At 38.4% G+C, this 18,888-nt stretch overlaps 1 pseudogene; it reads left to right on the top strand.

Annotated features, from left to right (window-relative positions):
• Nucleotides 1-4,288: 4,288 nt before the first annotated feature.
• LOC132601675 (large ribosomal subunit protein eL34-like) lies at nucleotides 4,289-4,657 on the top strand (annotated as a pseudogene).
• The last annotated feature ends 14,231 nt before the right edge of the window (nucleotides 4,658-18,888 follow it).

Genomic DNA, 18,888 nt, shown 5'->3' with positions numbered 1-18,888 from the left:
TTGATAAAGATTCCAAGGTGAGCTTTCGCTAGATCCGCAACCCAGAGACTCTTCCTTTGTACATAACTGTCTATTTGGTATTCTTGAGATAGTATTGTTATATTTGAGATTTGTACTTCAAATCAGAGTTGTATCTCGAAATAGTGACTCTTGTACTAATCCAGACCAGATTTTGGGGTTGTTATTACTTCCGTATTTATTATCTATATGATTCGAATATGTTAGCTAAACTATTATCTATTTCCGCATAGTTCTTATAAATGATTAAAATGATTTGGGAATGGTTCGCCTACCTGGGGGGGACAGTGTAGATGCCATCACGATTCACGAATTGGGTTGTGACAACTTGATATCAGAGCCCTAGGATACCTGTCTTACAAGTACAAGAGCATGTCTAGTATAGTCTTGCGGATTGGTACGATGTGATCTGTACCTATCTGCGAGAGGCTATAGGATATTTAGAAAACTTTCAATTCTTTCATTCTTTCATGCTACTTCATTCAAATTGGTATCTAGTCGATTCCAATTGGTATCTGCGTTTTCTTGTCTTATTCTCCCACAAATGGTAGAAACTCATTTCCTGTACTCTTATAGGAGCGATTTTTGTTGTTACATGGCTGGGTATGGTACTAGATGTGTCTTCTTGATTTGGACATGTGACTGAGTTCAGTATCCAGCTACAACTTGAGGTTTCAATTGTGGGAGATGGTGGTTGAGACTCGTTCATTGTGTGGGTTTTCCTAGGAAATGGGAGAAATGGTACAAAGGGTCACATAATCTTCATGTTTGCAGTGTTGGGTTGATCGAAAGTCGCAGATGTGCAGTTATGACTTAATGAGTATGATTTTTAAAGATATGATTGGTTTTGGGAATAAATTTCAGCATCGACAAGTGTATTATGATGGTTTGTGTGGCACGAGCGTATCTACAACAAGTAGATGATTCAGCAACGGTAGAGTATAGATGTTAATATATGGAAAAAAGTGTAAGATCGGAAAGAATTGCTAGTTTTAACTAAAGAATAGTGACTGCGATTAAAACATTGAGAATAAGGGCATTGAAAGGAGACCTTTGGGGTAAGTGTAACGAGGTAAGATTTCCTATGGTATTTTGGTATGAGTACTTTTAGTGCTAATGGGACAGATGCGTAAGAAGAAGGATCTGGGTAGATTAATCTCCTCCATTAAGAAGGGAACAATTGGAATCTGACGTGCTCGTCAGGTTAAGGTTGTAAGTTGTATGAGAGTGGATTGCATATCCGGTTGTGAAAAGTTAATTTGGGTTTCGACGTTTCTATATGGTAGTGGTTTGTGGGTTCTTTCAGAAAGGTGGTTGTCGGTTTTAGATTGGGATGCAATGTTACTTATGAAAAGTGGAGACTTAAGATGTTGGGCAGCTGTGGTCCTAGTCCTTCAGTAAAAGGTATGTTCACCGGTTCTTCGTGTTTAGAGGAATGATAAGGATATCATGGAATCGATAGCTAGTTGATTTGAGGATTATGTTGCAGGCATACACGGTAGAATATACATAAGGGTTCATTGCTGAGTTGATATGTTTGGTCATGCCGTGAGCCAGTAGTTGATTAATAAAATGACTCTAGTGTAGGTCAAGTATAAAGCTTTAGTACTTAAGGAATTATCGGGTGTTGTATATAATAATGAGTTAGGGTTGAGAGCCTTGTGCCTATTGTGTAAGTTCGGCTAGTTCTTACTACCATTGGTGTTACTACTCGGTTGAGTTAATCGAATGAAAGGGATAATCGCGCGAATGGTTAACGGTGTTCCGGTTCGACAAGTAAGGCATTGAAGTGGTAAATTAATGATGAGGTTTGAATTAATTCGAGTTGTAGAGAATATTTCAGAATTTGAGCAAAGGCACCTTGGTGGAGGTACGTGGGGACATTAGTAGGATAATGTATATAATACGCTGGATTTAGAGAGTATTCAGTTTTAGAGTTGAATGCGTTAAGGGAACTCCAGGGTGTAGAGTGTATGACATGCTTCTATCTCCAGGATAAACTCGGTCAGTTGGCAAGACTTATGATTTTGCGGTATTCTATCGAGTGGGTTCGAGAATGGTTAGATGGTGACGATGATTGTGATTTGATTGGAACTGGGAATTGAAAATTCAAGAAAAGGTATAGTTGATCGAGAATTGGTAAGGATGAGGCACATCTTCGGAATTACTTGGGTCAGTATGGATTGTGGAGTCGTTTTCTTGCATATTTCAGGTGGGTTGTGGTTGTTGAGTACGCTTAAGGAAAGGAGTCTACAAAAATGGACTAAGTGATATGACATAGTTTCGTGAGGTTTCGTGATTAGCGACTAGTGAGAAGCAAATTTTGAGTAAACGACATGTTAAGGCTTATGGGAAATGGCTTGTGTGGTACCCAGTTAGGTAATTATGTAGCACTCTTCCATGGAGCAGTTAGTGTGATTTAAAGGAAGGAAAATCTGGAAATCCCTATAACGTGAAGACTAGAGTTATATTTTGGGGGATGAGACCGTATTCATGGTGGTGTGTTATGTTGTGGGTATTACTAATCGGATAGCTCGAATGGGCAGTTTCAAAATATTAAAGGACTAGAATTAGTCTCCCTAGATGGGTGATCGAATTGTGATTGGTTTCAAAAAGTCGGTTCCAGTGACTATTGGTGGTATTCGGGAAGATGTGCATTTACTTCCAGGGGTCAGCTATTCAGACACTTTTAATGGTTTATGTCAGGGCTTAGTAATGATTTGAGGAGGTACTATGGTCGTGAGCAGTCTTTAGAGTAGTCAGGTGGTTCCTTACAGGTCTAGACTCAGCAAGGTAATCCGTGGGATGCTTTTAGTATAGTGATTAAGCGTTTGAGAAGGCCTGAGCTACAGTTTTGGTTAAATGGGTTCAACACGGGGTTATGGAATTAATGAACTTGGAACTTCTTCAGCAAGATCAATTTTGATGGAATTGCATAGAGTTCTCAGAAGAAGCTGGGATTCTTTTCTTGCAAGAGTAAGTCATGGTTTCGGGCTTATGGTGTGTGCTCATGTGATTCTAGGAAATCGTGGTGCGAAGAACGGCTTTAGAAGGCGAAAGTAAGGTTAGCAAAAGTAAAGTGTTTTACCGATTCTGAGTGGGCTATGATTGTGTCTATATCTAAATGTTCGTGTTATTTTTGGGAAATATTGTGGGACCAATTGGTTGCGTTCAAAGGTATAGTTGAATCGAACCAGAGAATTCCAGCAGAAACAGTTCTTATATTCGAGGATCAGTTGTCAAAGAAATTCAAGTATGGGAAATATGGGAAATTGAATCTTTGAGCTAAATTTAAAAAGTTAGATTGGGAAGCTGAACGGGCAGTGTTTTGGCGCGCTTCTTGCCGTATAGGCTTCCGGGTAGTTATAATACAGGTTCCTTGGTTGCCGTCTGCTTTCATATTCCCTTCTTCGTTCGAGGACGAACGACTATTTAATTAGTATCTCATGTAATGACCCACTAGGTCGTTAGGAGCATTTTGACCATATTACCCTTGCCGAGACATTTTTGAGACTAGGTGTAAGTCTAATGAAAACTTAAAGAGTTAGAATTCTAAAAACTGAGACCTTTGATTGTATGTTGTGCATTATTTGGAAATTGGTTTTATTTCCGTTGGGGGGTCACTTAGTAAATTAGACCTCCGTTCGGAAATCCGAGGCCACGGGTGAGTCCGTAGCGCGTTTTTACTTATGTGTGCATGTTTGATTTGTGCCTGTAGGGCCTCAAATTGATGTTGGGATTTTGGATTAAAATGTGGTGAAATATCAGAGGTTAGGCAGACCGCTGCAGCGGTCGAGGGGAGACAGAAACCCAATTTTATATTACTAAATTCCAAGTCATTCACCACATAACACTAAAAATAGCTCCCAATAAAGTGAGAGGCGATTTTCTAATGTTAGGGTGGAGCGGTGGGTTAGACCGCTGCAGCGGTCGATGGGAGACAAAAACCCAATTTTATATTACTAAATTCCAAGTTATTTACCACATAACACCAAAAATAGCTCCCAAGAAAGTGTGAGGCGATTTTCTAAGGCTAGGGTGAAATTATCCTTTGAGGGTAGGTCTTAACCCTTTTCATTGTTCATTCCCTTATCATCTTTAAGTTCTTATGCTAGTTAAGGTTCTTTATTAGTGAATGAAAAGACTAGAGAATTGTTAAACCCTAGAATAATTGACGGGTTGTTTAATTGTTGTTTATTCATCTAGGAGGGTGGGTAATCCGTTTGGTCTATTCTTATCTCCATTGGAGAGAATGTAGCTACTCCAAAATATGGTTCGAAGACTTACATATCGAAAGCGGCACCGTTATGCCACCAAATCCAGTCAACACAAGGTCATCAAAACTCTCGGTGGAAAGCTAATTTACCAGACCACCAAGAAGAGAGCTAGCGGCCCTAAATGTCTAGTTACTGGGAAGAGAATCCAAGGGATTCCATACTTGAGACCTGCTGAATATAAGAGATCCAGATTGCCAAGAAATCGTAGGACTGTGAATCATTCTTATGGAGGTGTGCTGTCTGGAAGTGCCGTAAGGAAGAGAATCATCTAGGTCTTCTTGGTTGAAGAACAAAAAATTGTGAAGAAGGTGTTGAAGATTCAGAAGCTAAAGGAAAAACTAGCCTCAAAGTCAAAAGACTAAAGTCTCTGCCAATTCTATTATGATTTCAGATAACTTAGCTTTGATGACGATGAAGACATGTGAAAGAACATGTTAAAATGCAAGTAGTAGTTTTCAAGTAGAATTTAAGCTCTAGTATGGTTTTGTGAACTCCTTAATGAAACTATTGCCTCCTGACTGGAGGAGTTTGTTTCCTCTATCCAGTTCAATGATACTTTAATGAATGATAACTCAAGTTTACTTTACAATAAAAAAGGTGGGTAATCAGCTTCGAGGATAGAAAATTGGTTAATTGTGTATTGAGACATAGGGTTCTAATAAAAAGAGGAACTTTAGACTAAAATCTATTTTGAAAGGTTAGAGGTGATTAGAAACCTATAAATTGGAAAATTATGATTGTTGGGATTGAGATTATGATAAATTTACCATTTAATGATGGTATCACCATTCAAAAAGGGTAAAAGTAATTGGTCCTTTTTCCCTAATATTGTCCCTATACTTATTAAAAGGTCTATTGCTTACTTTGCATGATATTGCTAGACTTTGACCATTCTGAGATGTTTCGAAAGCAGAAGGCTCGTGTGGAGTAGTTCGTGGCTCCTGCTCTGCATTCAAAGTAGTTTACAACTTAGTTTAGTTAGACTTTGATTAGAGAAACGTATATATTGTATATAATTGATGGGAGAAAGCATGATTAGGCCTTCGGACACGGTGTTTGATTGGATTATTATCTAGGTTTGTGTGATTTCTAATTATGTGGGCTTGTCACCATTACTTTATGTGCTGAAACCTGAGGGGTAGTTGTTGTGATATGAGAAGGAAGGAGTCAATATATACTCTTCTTATTGATTGAGATGGTTGCATATCCTTGCTTTTGCTGAGTGATTTATTTGAGTCTTGTTATGACTTGTGGTATGGTGCCTTGTATTTTGACCTTGACATTATAGGTTGATCATGTTCCATATGGATTGTTGAATTGGAAATACGTTGAGATTCATATTGTGATCAGATAATGAGATTAGAATTGAATTTGATGTGTACTTGTGATATGGCACGAATGAGATCTTGATTATGATTTACTGATGGTAACAATATTATGCAAGATTTGATACAACTTATGGTGTTTGTGATCTTCATAGCATATTCATTTACATTCATTGATGGTTTCGCATCCTGCATTCATACATTCATACATGATGGAAATGGTCCGGAAATGATAGATGAAAGACTTATGGTAACTACGAACAAAAATGGAATACTTTAGTGATGCAAAACTGTAATGACCCACGACTAGTTTGACCCCATTGACCCTATCAATTCCGAGGCCGCGAGTGAGTTTGTAGTGCGGTTTTATATATGTTTGCATATTTGTTTTGCATCTGTAGAGTTTCGGGTGATAATCAGATTTCGGGGTGGAAATAGTGAAACTGGGATGATTTTGCTGGTGTCTGATGTTCACTGAAGCGGCACCAGGTGTGATGCAGTGATACCGCTACAGCGGTGGGCAAGCCGCTATAGCGGGTTATACAATTTCCTTTAGGCCATTATAGTGGCAGGTATCTCGCTGCAGTGGGTCCGCTGTAGCGGATTGCTGACCGCTACAGCGGGTGATAGGCTGAGTTGTGTATAAGGTCTTAAGTTAAAATCCTTAATTGCCTCATAACCTCATACTCGGTTCTAAGGATATTTTGAGAGCTATTTAAGGTTTCTTGGTAGATTCTTCTCATTGGTAAGTGATTCCACCCTTTTACTTCATTAAATTCTCATATTCTACCCTAGCTAACCTCCATTAAATGCTAGAATTCTTTAGAACTTGAAGAACAAAATGGGGTCTTTTTATGGTTTCTTCTCTAAATGGGTTTTAGTCTTCCAAACTGAGAATCGTTGTGGGTTTAGCTTCCTTAAGCATTAAAGTTGTTGAGATAATGATTAATAGACTTGAATCACCCATTACTTGTTGATGAATTAGACAGGGTTTTGGGTTTCTTTCTTGAATAAGTTGTTAATTATAAAACCTTGATTTGTTGGTGTATTAAGCTTGATTAAGTATGGAATTGATGAGTAGTAGCTATCTAAACATGATTCCTTCATTATTATTGACCAATTTGTGAAATTTGGCTTAAATAAAAAAAATAGTTGACTCAAAGTTGAATTTGGGTTTTGGGAGTTGACTTGGCAAACGAGAACAACGTTGAGAATTCTGAGGCCACGAGAGCGTTCGTAGCACAGTTTTATGCATATCTGCATATTTGTTTTGTATCTGTGGGGTCTCGGGTGATAGTCAAATTTCGTGGTGGGAATAGTGAAGCTTGGTTGATTTTGCTGGTGTCTGATGTTCGCTGCAGTGGCACCAGGTGCGCTGCAGCGGTATCACTATAACAGTGGGCTAGCCACTGTAGCTGGTTATATGATTTCCTTTAGGCCTTTGTAGCGGCAGGTATCTCGCTGCAGTGAGTCCGCTATAGCGTACTGCTGATCGCTGCAGTGGGTGACGGGCTGGGTTTACTATAAAGCCTTAAGTTAAAACCCTTAATTGCCTCATAACCTCATACTCGGTTCTAAGGATATTTTGAGAGCTTTTCAAGGTTTCTTGGCAGATTCTTCTCATTGGTAATTGATTCTACCCTTTTACTTCATTAAATTCTCATAATCTACCATAGCTAACCTCCATTAAATGCTAGAATTCTTTAGAACTTGAAGAATAAAATGGGGTCTTTTTATGGTTTCTACTCTAAATGGGTTTTAGTCTTCCAAAGTGCGAATCATTGTGGGTTTAGCTTCCTTAAGCATGAAAGTTTTTGTGATAATGATTAATAACTTGAATCACTCATTACTTGTTGATGAATTAGAGAGGGTTTTTGGGTTTCTTTCTTGAATAAGTTGTTAATTATAAAACCTTGATTTGTTGGTGGATTAAGCTTGGTTAAGTATGGAATTGTTGAGTAGTAGCTATATAAACATGATTCCTTCATTATTATTGACCAATTTGTGAAAATTAAAGTTAGGGTTTATACCCAAATTTGGGGGTTTTGCCTAAAATCAGAATTTAAGTGATTTGCTAGTTCTTCTAGCTTATAATTGATAAGAATTGATCACCTATAACATTAATTTCATGTTGAGACCTATAGATTATTACTTTCATCTTTCTAGTTCGCAAAACCCATTCCATAGGTTGGGATTTGAGTCTTGAATAGAAGTAAGGATTGAATGATGTTTCTTCTTGATTCTAATTCCATATTCGAATATGGCTAGACTTTCATTACTTTGAGGCGCAAGGAAAGGGCAAGGCGCACGATTGTCGTTTCGAGTTTGCTGTTCAGCCTTCTAGGTAGGTTACGGCTTATCTTGTGGTTAGCCTTCGGTTAGCGAGGCATATGTATAGTTAGTTTGTGTTGGATAAAGCATGTGGACCTTCGGGTATAAAGTCAGGTTGGATATTATCTTAGGATGGGACTTGTTGTGTGATTTGGGGGCTAGCCAGCCCGTTGCATTGTTGACTTATTTTGTTCTATTTACTTATTGGCTCATTGCCAAGTTAAGACATCGGATATTGGTGATTAGTGCAATATCATGGCTATAATATTGCGATACTTTACTTGATTGATATTGAGGTGACAATTGTGATTCCATTGTGGCTTATTGTGTAGCATTATTATTGACATTACTTGTGTGCCATGTGTGGTACTGTTTGGGATTGAATTGGTTGTCAATATTACATTGCATCGTATTCGTATCATTTCCATGATACGTTGATATTGCATAGTTATGGTACTGATGATGATAAGTGAGAGAGTGTAGCCTCGGAGGTCTTTGCCGGGGAGCGTAAAATTGAGATGAGATTGATACTATGAGGTGTCCATGTAGGGTACGTTGATAGTTGATATGAGATTGATATTATGAGGTGTTCATATAGGGCACGTTGCTAATTGATATGAGGATGATATGAGATCTTGTCGTTGTCATCTTCATACTTAAATTATACACTGAACACTCATCTTGCATATATATATATATATATATATATATATATATATATATGTATGTATATAAAAGGCACATTTTGACCGAGGGTGACGATGTGGCCTACGTTGTTTCGTGGAAACACTTGGGAGGTACTATATTGATTACGCGACCATTCTAGGCTATGTGATACAGGATGGTCGGTAGGTGCGACGGGTGGAAAGGTCGTCTGTAGGCTGTGTGTTACGGAGCGACATGGTACATGGACTTCGCGGGTCCCCCATGGGTCATGACCATCGAGACATGATATTCCGCTCGAGGCATATATGTACACGGTATTGATATATTGCCATTGCATTCATGTCATCTATATCATTGCATTGCATTACACTTGTTATCATCATTGTGATTGGATTGTTATTGTGTTGTGGATACTTGATTGAATATTTTACCGGTTATGATGAGTACTTGGGAACAGGGGTGGACATGATACGGTATTTGAAACTTCGATACGGTAATTTGGTTTTCGATTTCTAAATATACTATACCATTACCGTACTAAATTAATTCGGTATGGTTCAATATTTTAAAGCTCGGTTTCGGTATTTTACGGTACGGTAAATCGGTAGCATAGTTTGTCCGACTTCGACTTATATATACTTATATCATAGATAATTATGACTTTTGCTACGTAAGAAATGTCGCAATTATTATGTACTAAACACCTTACTCATGTAAGAATATTCAAAAGAAAATACAAGCAATCCCCTTGGTAAATTAATTACATAAAAAAGACATCTAAATCTAGATAGAGTAGTCAAAGTTTCAATGTTTAAACAATTAGTTTTCTAATAATACTAGTTTCTATATTTGTTAGTATTATAATACTAAGATATATGAATTGTATATGTAATTACATACTTCGGTATGGTATTCGGTATTTCGATATTTTATCTATGAATACCGAATACCGTATCGAATACCAAACTTTTTAAAAATGCATACCAAATACCATAATACCATAACCGCGGTATAAAAATTTTGGTTTCGGTATGGTAATCGGTATCTATCATACCATGCCCACCCCTACTTGGGAACACTTGTGATTATATGCTTTAAAAATAGGCTTGATCGGATATGATGAGACTAGGAACACTCGGGTTTAGATACTTCACTATAGACTTGATCTGTTATGGAACCTTGTTGGTAGTTGATGGTTTGAATACTGATGTGAGTTGTTGATACTTGAGGACTTGATATGTATTGATGAGACTGTATTATACTTGTACCATCTTTCATTTACTTTCTGTATATATGTTAGATAACTGAGGACGGCCTATGATACCTACCAGTACTTATTGTTTGTACTGACCTGCACTTGCTGCATTCTTTATGAATGCAGAGTACCAGGATAGATCTACTACTACCCCTCGTGGCTGATATTCGAGGATTGCTAATTTAAGCCTCTTCAAGGCGAGCTTGAGGACGTTCGCTACCCGAAGACTCTTCCTATTATTTGTCGTGCTTTCCATTTTGAGACATGATTTTGAGATTATTATGTATTATTATTGAGACTTGTAGTAATTAGTTTAGATGCTCTTGTATGACCAGACCGGATACTGGAGTGGATTTCTTTTACTTCCACGCTTATTTATATTATTTTTGTGAGATTTACATTATTTTTCTTTCTTCTACTATTTTCTATAAATTATGATAGTTTTCTTTCTTCTACTATTTTCTATAAATTAAGAATATTGAGTTAAGAGTTTGCCTACCGAGGTGGGAAAGGTAGGTGTCCGCACGACTTAGTGAAATTGGGTCATGAAAAGTTGGTATCAGAGCCCTAGGTTAACCGGTCTATAATACAAGAGCGTGTCTAGTAGAGTTTTGTGGATCGGTATGATAAGCTCCGTACTTATCTGCGAGAGGCTATAAGACATTTAGGAAACTTCCAATTCTTTCATTCTCCTGTGCGACTTCATTCAAATTGGTATCTAGTCGATTTCAATTGGTATCTGGACTTTCTTATCTTAATCACCCACGGAGGGTGGAAACTCGTCCTTAGATTCTTATGCGAATGTTTGATCTATGACGTGTTGTATTATGGTACGAGATGTATTATTCTAATTCAAGCACGTGATCAAGTTCAGTCTCTAGTTATGGTCTAAGGATTCGATTGTGTGGGGTCACGATTAGACTCATTTATTGTGGGAGTTCGTGAGAAATGGGAAAGATAGTTCAGAGAGTTACATGGTCTCCATATTCCAGTGTTGGGTTGCTCGATGATATGATCGGTTTGGGAAAAATTTTAGCTTCGTCAAGGCTTTGTGATGGTGTACGTGACACTAGTGTACCAATGGTGGGTCGACGATTCAACAGTAGTGGAGTATTGGACGTCGGTATGTGAGGACAAGGGTATTTCGGTAATGACCATCGAATTGGAAAAACGTATTGTGATCGCGTGTAATAAAGAAAAGAAGTTGATAATAAGGACATGAAGGAAGACTTTTTTGGAAAGTGTGTAGCGAAGTGAGACTTCATAGAATATCTTGGATATGAGTACTTTTATGATATTCGAAAGGAAAAATTGATATCTGACATGGTTGTCAAAATAAGGTTGCAATTGATGCGAGGGCGAATTTCATGTTCGGTTGGGAAAGGTAAAGGGGGTTCAGCATGACAGAATGGTACCGATGGAAGTGGTCGTCTGAGCTATAGTTATTATTGTGTATTGAATCTTGTGGAAATAATTAGGCATGATTTGGTAACGGTCGTACTTACAGGTTCAACTGATATCTCGGCGATATGGTACTAAAAGTTATTCTTGATATAAGCTAGTTGGTGTTAAAGGACTACTCTGTTATTAACCGAATGCTATAGGCACACCGTTTGATTAGTAAATTTGACTGGGTTGTAGGCTTCTGAGGAGCTAGTAATCGACTGATAGAAATGACTTCAGTTATGGGCGAATACGATGAGTTAATGACTTGAGGAGTTTCTGGTTATTTCACTTAGATTTGAAGAGAAATATTGATATCGTTTTCTGGTTCGTTTGGCTTAGATGGATAATTAGTTTAGAGGATTGAGTGGATTTAAGTGTTTGTTGGTTGATAGTGATAAACATGATTTGAAGTGAAATGTAGGTACTTGAGTCGTGTCTGTATTGTGGGGACATTATATCATGGCGTATAGTAAAAGGTGTGACTGATGAGGTTGTTTGGTGTCTTCGAGGTTAAGGGCAGAAGGGGAATTGTTGAAATGAGAGCTAGTAATGCGAGAGATTGGACGCGATGGTACAGTGTGAGTTGGTATGTTCAGTTGTGTCGTGGGCTAATAGAGGTCAGTGGTTGATGAATGGGACGATTATCTGTGTTGGGCTAGTTTTAAAGTTTAGTACTCAAGAGAGTTCATCAGGTGTTGCACCTAATATTGGAGTAAGGTTGGGGGCCTTGTCTTCATTGTGCAAATTTGACTAGGTCCAGCTACTAGTGGTGTTATTACTCAGGCTTATGTGATTAAATATAAGGGATACTCGTGCGAGTGGTTAGAGGTGAGCAGATTCGATAAATAAGGTAAGAGGTGATTCTTCGAGGGCTAGCAACGTTAAGGATTTTAAGTTAGGGGTTAGTAAGCAAGGATGCTTGAAATGGTAGATCAATGATGGGTTAATTGAGTTAAGTTCGGGATAATATTTCGGAGATTGAGTAAGATAATTTGGTCAAAGACGATTCAGTAGGATACATGAGGATATTAGTAAGATTGGCGATTTGATAAGCTGGACTTGGGATTAAGCAATACGCTGGATTTAGAGAGTGTTTTTTTTAGAGTTGTAAGTGTTAAGGAAACTCTAGTGTGCAGAGTGTGGTATGATCCTTTCTTCCAGATTGATTCGGCTGGCTTGCATGACTTATGATTATGCGGTATTCGATTGTTTGGATTCGAGGATTGATTACAGTATTGATGATTGTGAATTGATTAGAAATTGGGAAATTGACAAGTTTATAAAAGGTATAGTGATCGAGAGTCAGTAAGAATGAAATACATCTTCGGGATTACTTAGGTCAGTATAGATAGTGATGATGTTGTCCTACATGTTTTAGATGAGTGTGATTGTTGAGTATGCTTAAAGAAGGAAATCTACGGGAATGGACTATGTGATATGACAGAGTTCCGTGAGGTTTTGTCATAAGCGACTAGTGAGAAGCAAGTTTCAAGTAACTGACATGTTAAGGCTTACGGGAGTGGCTTGTCTGGTTCACAGGTGAAGAATTTTGTAACACTCTTCAGTGGATGAGTTAGTGTGGTTTAAGGGAGAGAAATTGCGGAAATCCCTATTATGGGAAGGCTAGAGTTACATTTTCGAGATGCGACCATATTCGTGGTAGTGTATTATGTTGCAAGTAATATTGACTGGATAGCTTGGGTGAGCACTTTGGATATTAAGGACTTGGGAAGAATTATGTGAGATTTAGAGCTACAGTTGTAAGATTGGATACTTTCGAAAAATTTATGGGCATATCGAGGTGATACAATGAGAGGTTTGATGGTTAAATAATTATTATATGAGGCATCAGGTTTTGCGATGAAAAGTTCGGGATTGTATCGAATTTACGTGTCGGGTAAAGGTTGAAAAGCATGAAGATTGGAATCGTAAGGTATAGCTCTTCGGTACTAAGTTGATAACTTGGATAGGACTCAGCTTGTAGAGTCGAGGGTGACTGACATGATTTGTTATGCGTTAGTGATAGATTTGAATTGGCTGCCACAAACGTACGATGGGATTGTGATTGGTTTCAGAAATTCGGAGTAAGTTCAAATGAATATTGGTTGTATTCGAGAGTTGTGCATTCATTTAGGGTCAACATTGTTCGAGTTAAGCTTAATGGTCTATATTTATATTTCCAGGAAGATATTTAAGGATTCAATGCGTTTCGACTCAGATTTGAGGTATGACAGATTTACCGAGCTTTGTCAGGGTTTTCTAGTGGATTTGATGATATTTTCTGAGAACAGTTACCTACATAGAATAATGGTTTACGATGAGCTTAGTACAGATTTGCGGAGGAACTGTTGTGCGAGAGGTGTTTATAGTGATCAGTTGGGTCCGAACGGACTTTGCTCGGTGAGATATTCAGTGGTAAGGTTCATGTATTGTGATTTGAAGGTTTAAGAAGACTTGGAACTAGCCAAGTTGGCTGTCAGTAAGGTTAGTTTTGATGGAATTGCGTAGAGATCCAAGATGGATCAGGGATCCTTTCTATCAAGAGTAATTCATGGTTTCACGTTTGTAGTGTGTGTGTTCATGTGTTTCTAAGAAATCACGCTACGAAAAACGGCTTTAGCAAGTGCGAAGGAAGGTTAGCGGAATCAGAATATCTTCCTGGTTCAGAATGGGCTATGGTTTGTGGCCATGTTTCGAAGGATTGCGTTGGTTTGGGAAAGTGTTTATGGGGCCCATTGATCGCGTTCAAAGTTGCGGTTTTATCAATTAGAGAATTCGAACAAAGCAATTCGTTTATTAGACGATCAGTTTCGAGGTGAATTCTAATACGGAGATATGAGAATTGGAGCTTGAACTAAGTTTAGAGACTTGTGGCTGGTAAAGTGAGCCCGAGGTGTATTGGCCTGTTCGACACTATCTGTTATATCGATCTTGTATTTTATGAGGTAGTTTTCACCAGGCCTGTCGGGTGTGCATACGGTTTTCCATGTTTCTAGGTTGAAGAAGTACCATTTTGACGGTTCCTGTGTCATTCTTTGGGATTCAGTTCTGTGCTATGAGAATCCTTCCTATTAGGAGGAGCTCGATATGTGTTCGAGATATCCCCATTTGTTGCGGGCTCAGGTATCTTTCCTCGTTCTCTTCCTTGTAGCTCGAGGACGAGCGATTATTTAATTGGTATTTCATGTAACGACCTGTTTGGTTGTAATGGCTAGTTTGACCCCGTTGACCCTTTCCCTAGCTATATCAGCATATATTGGACCCGCGGGGACCGGTGGTACTATTTTCGGGGTCATCGGATGCAAAATAGGTTGGGTTTTGTGAAATTTGGTAAAAGAAAAAAAATAGTTGACTCAAAGTTGAATTTGGGTTTTGGGAGTTGACTTGGTCAACGAGAACTCCGTAGAGAATTCTGAGGCCACAAGTGCGTTCGTAGCACTGTTTTATGCATGTTTGCATATTTGTTTTGTACCTGTGGGGTCTCGGGTGATAGTCGAATTTCGAGGTGGGAATAGTGAAACTTGGTTGATTTTGCTGGTGTTTGATGTTCGCTGTAGTGGCACCAGGTGCGCTGCAGGGTATTGCTATAATGGTGGGTGAGCCGCTGTAGTTGGTTATATGATTTCCTTTAGGCCGCTGTAGCGGCAGGAATCTCGCTGCAGCGGGTCCGCTATAGCGGACTACTGATCGCTGCAGTGGGTGACGGGCTGAGTTGACTATAAAGCCTTAAGTTAAAACCCTTAATTTCCTCATAACCTCATACTCGATTCTAAGGATATTTTGAGAGCTTTTCAAGGTTTCTTGCAGATTCTTCTCATTGGTAAGTGATTCTACCCTTTTACTTCATTAAATTCTCATAATCTACCCTAGCTAACCTCCATTAAATGCTTGAATTCTTTAGAACTTGAAGAAAAAATGGGGTCTTTTTATGGTTTCTACTCTAAATGGGTTTTAGTCTTCCAAAGTGAGAATCATTGTGGGTTTAGCTTCCTTAAGCATGAAAGTTTTTGTGATAATGATTAATAACTTGAATCACTCATTACTTGTTGATGAATTAGAGAGGGTTTTTGGGTTTCTTTCTTGAATAAGTTGTTAATTATATAACATGGATTTGTTGGTGGATTAAGCTTGGTTAAGTATGGAATTGATGAGTAGTAGCTATATAAACATGATTACTTCATTATTATTGACCAATTTGTGAGAATTAAAGTTAGGGTTTATACCCAAATTTGGGGGTTTTGCCTAGAATCCAAATTTAAGTGATTTGCTAGTTCTTCTAGCTTATAATTGATGTGAATTGGTTAGCTAGAATATTAATTTCATGTTGAGACCTATAAATTCCTAATTTCATCTTTCTAGTTCATAAAACCTATTCTATAGGTTGAGATTTGGGTCTTGAATATAATTAAGGATTGAATGATGTTTCTTCTTGATATTCGGATATGGCTAGACTTTCATTACTTTGAGGCGCAACGAAAAGGAAAGGTGCATGATTGACACTTCACGTTTGCTGTTCGACCTTGCAGTTAGGTTACGACTTATCTTCTTGTTAGACTTCGGTTAGCGAGGCATATCTATAGTTAGTTTGTGTTGGACAAAACATGTGGACCTTCGGGTATGAAGTCGGGTTGGATATTGCCTTAGGTTTGGCCTTGTTGTGTGATTTGGGGGCTGGCCACCCTGTTGCGTTGTCGACTTATCTTGTTCTATTTACTTATTGGCTCATTGCCATGTTGAGACATCAGATATTGGTGATTAGGGAAATATCATGGCTATAATATTGCAGTACTTTACTTGATTGATATTGAGATGAGAATTGTGATTCCATTGTGGCTTATTGTTTAGCCTTATTATTGACATTACTTGTGTGCCATGTGTGGTACTGTTTGGGATTTAGTTGGTTGTCGATATTACATTGCATCATATTCATACTCATTTCCTTAATACATTGATATTGTATAGTTATGGTACTGATAATGATAAGTGAGAGAGTGTTGCCTCAGTGGTTTTTGCCGGAGAGCATAAAATTGAGATGAGATTGATATTATGAGGTGTCCATGTGGGCACGTTGATAGTTGTTATGAGATTGATATTATGAGGTGTCCATGTGGGGCACATTGCTAATTGATATGAGGTTGATATGAGATCTTGTCGTTGCCATCTTTATACTTAAATTATACATTGAACACTCATCTTTTTTTGTATGTGTGTGTGTGTGTATATATATAAGGCACATTTGACCGGGGGTGACGATGTGACCTATGTTGTTTCTTGAAAACAATTGGGAGGTATTATATTGATTGCACGACCATTCTAGGCTGTGTGATACGGGATGGTCGGCTGGCGTGAAGGGTGGAAAAGTCATCTCTAGGCTGTGTGTTATGGAGCGACATGGTACATAGACTTCGTGGGTCCCCCATAGGTCATGACCGTCGAGACGTGATGTTCTGCTCGAGGCATGTGTGTACACGATATTGATATATAGCCATTGCATTCATGTCTTTAATATCATTGCATTGAATGTTGTGATTGGATTGTTATTGTGTTGTGGATACTTGATTGAATATTTTACCAGTTATGATGAGTACTTGGGAACACTTGAGATTAGATGCTTTAATAATAGGCTCGATCGGATGTGGTGAGACTGGGAACACTCGGGTTTAGATACTTCACTATAGACTCTATGGGGTCGTTTGGTAGATAGTCGAAATTATCCCGGGATTATAATCCCGGGACTAATTTATCACATCTATTGGGATTATTTTATACCATCTAAATGGTATAAAATAATCCCAGTATAAGTGGGATAAGAAGGTATAAGATGGGATATCCCAGCACTAATTTTTGTACCATGTTTGGTACAAGGTAACATGGTACAAGGTATAAATTTATCCTAGGATAAATTTATACCTTGTACCAAACATGGTACAAAAATTAGTGCTGGGATATCCCAACTTATACCTTCTACCAAACGACCCCTATCGGTTATGGAACCTTGTTGGTAGCTGATGGTTTGAATACTGATGTAAATTGTTGATACTTGAGGACTTGATATGTATTGATGAGACTGTATTATACTTGTGCTTGATTGTGAGCATGCCTATCTTTCATTTACTTTATGTATATATGTTAGGTAACTGAGGACGGCCTATGATACCTACCAGTACTTGTTATTTGTAATGACCTGCGCTTGCTACATTCTTTTATTAATGCAGAGTACCAGGATAGATCTACTTCTACCCCCCGTGGCTGATATTCGAGGATTGCTGATTCGAGCCTCTTCAGGGTGAGCATGAGGACGTTCGCTGCCCAAATACTCTTCCTATTATTATGTCTTGCTTTCCATTCTGAGACATGGTTTTGAGACTATTATGTATTATTATTCAGACTTGTAGTAATTAGTTTAGATGCTCTTTTATGGCTAGACGAGATACTGGGGTGGATTTTTTTTTTACTTCCGCACTTATTTATATTATATTTGTGAGACTCAAGTTATTTTTCTTTCTTCTGCTATTTTCTATAAATTGTGAATGTTGAGTTATGGGTTCGCCTACTGAGGTGGGAAAGGTAGGTGTCTGCATGACTTAATGAAATTGGGTCGTGACAAACACTTAGTTTTGAGGGGTACTTTCTATATGTGGAAGTAAAGGGTGTCATAGACTCTTACGTTGATCAAGAGGATTTGTATGATTCATTCCAAGGTTGAGCTAATTATTCTATGTCCTGCTATGGTTATGGCATTGCGACTTGCACTTTTATTGGCATTTGATTTCATTGATTGATCCTGCTTACTTTGGGTTGATGTTTCATTTTGAGGTTCTAGACTTGAACCATATCTTGAATACTCATTTTGCGTACAACATATGTATAAAGGCATATCTGACAGAGGGGTGGGGATGTGGCCTATCCTGATATATGTATATAAGGCACATTTGACGGGAGTGAGGATGTGGCATGTTTGTGAACTCGTGATCCGAGGTCTGTTCCAGAGCGAGGGGTACATGGACTTCGCGGGTTCCCCATGGGTCATGACTATTGGGCAAACAATACCATTAGTGTGTGTGTAAAGGTTTGAGTTATTTGGCCAGTGCATTGCATTGCACATCGTTACATATTATCATGCATCACCATACGACTCTTTATTTCTGATTTGGTATGTTCGGTTTGTATTATTATGGTGGGATGGATCGGATTATGGATTGGGTTAGATTGCTGGGTAGTTACTCTGCCTAGGTCAAAACTTGGGTTGTGATTATCAATTGAGATTATTGTGATAAGACAGTCTTGTGGTTTAGAAACTCCATCTTAGGTGGTGATTCAGTTATGAGATATTCTGTGACTTGGTTTAGGTATTATGTGCATACCTGCTTATCTTGGTGATTTTATGCTTATATGCGTGAACTAATATTAGTCGGCCTATGATGCTTACTCAGTACATGTTGTTTGTATGATGCTGCTCTTTCTGTACTCTTCTTTTGAGTGCAGAGTTTGTTACTAGTTCCAGCTCCTGTCGTCGAGAGTGATCTGAGTCTACTTGACAGAGATTCCAGGGTGAGCTTTCGCTAGATCC

The sequence above is a fragment of the Lycium barbarum genome, chromosome 7, assembly GCF_019175385.1.
Source record: "Lycium barbarum isolate Lr01 chromosome 7, ASM1917538v2, whole genome shotgun sequence".
In the NCBI taxonomy this organism is placed as follows: domain Eukaryota; kingdom Viridiplantae; phylum Streptophyta; class Magnoliopsida; order Solanales; family Solanaceae; genus Lycium; species Lycium barbarum.
This window is presented reverse-complemented; position numbering and strand designations above follow the sequence as displayed.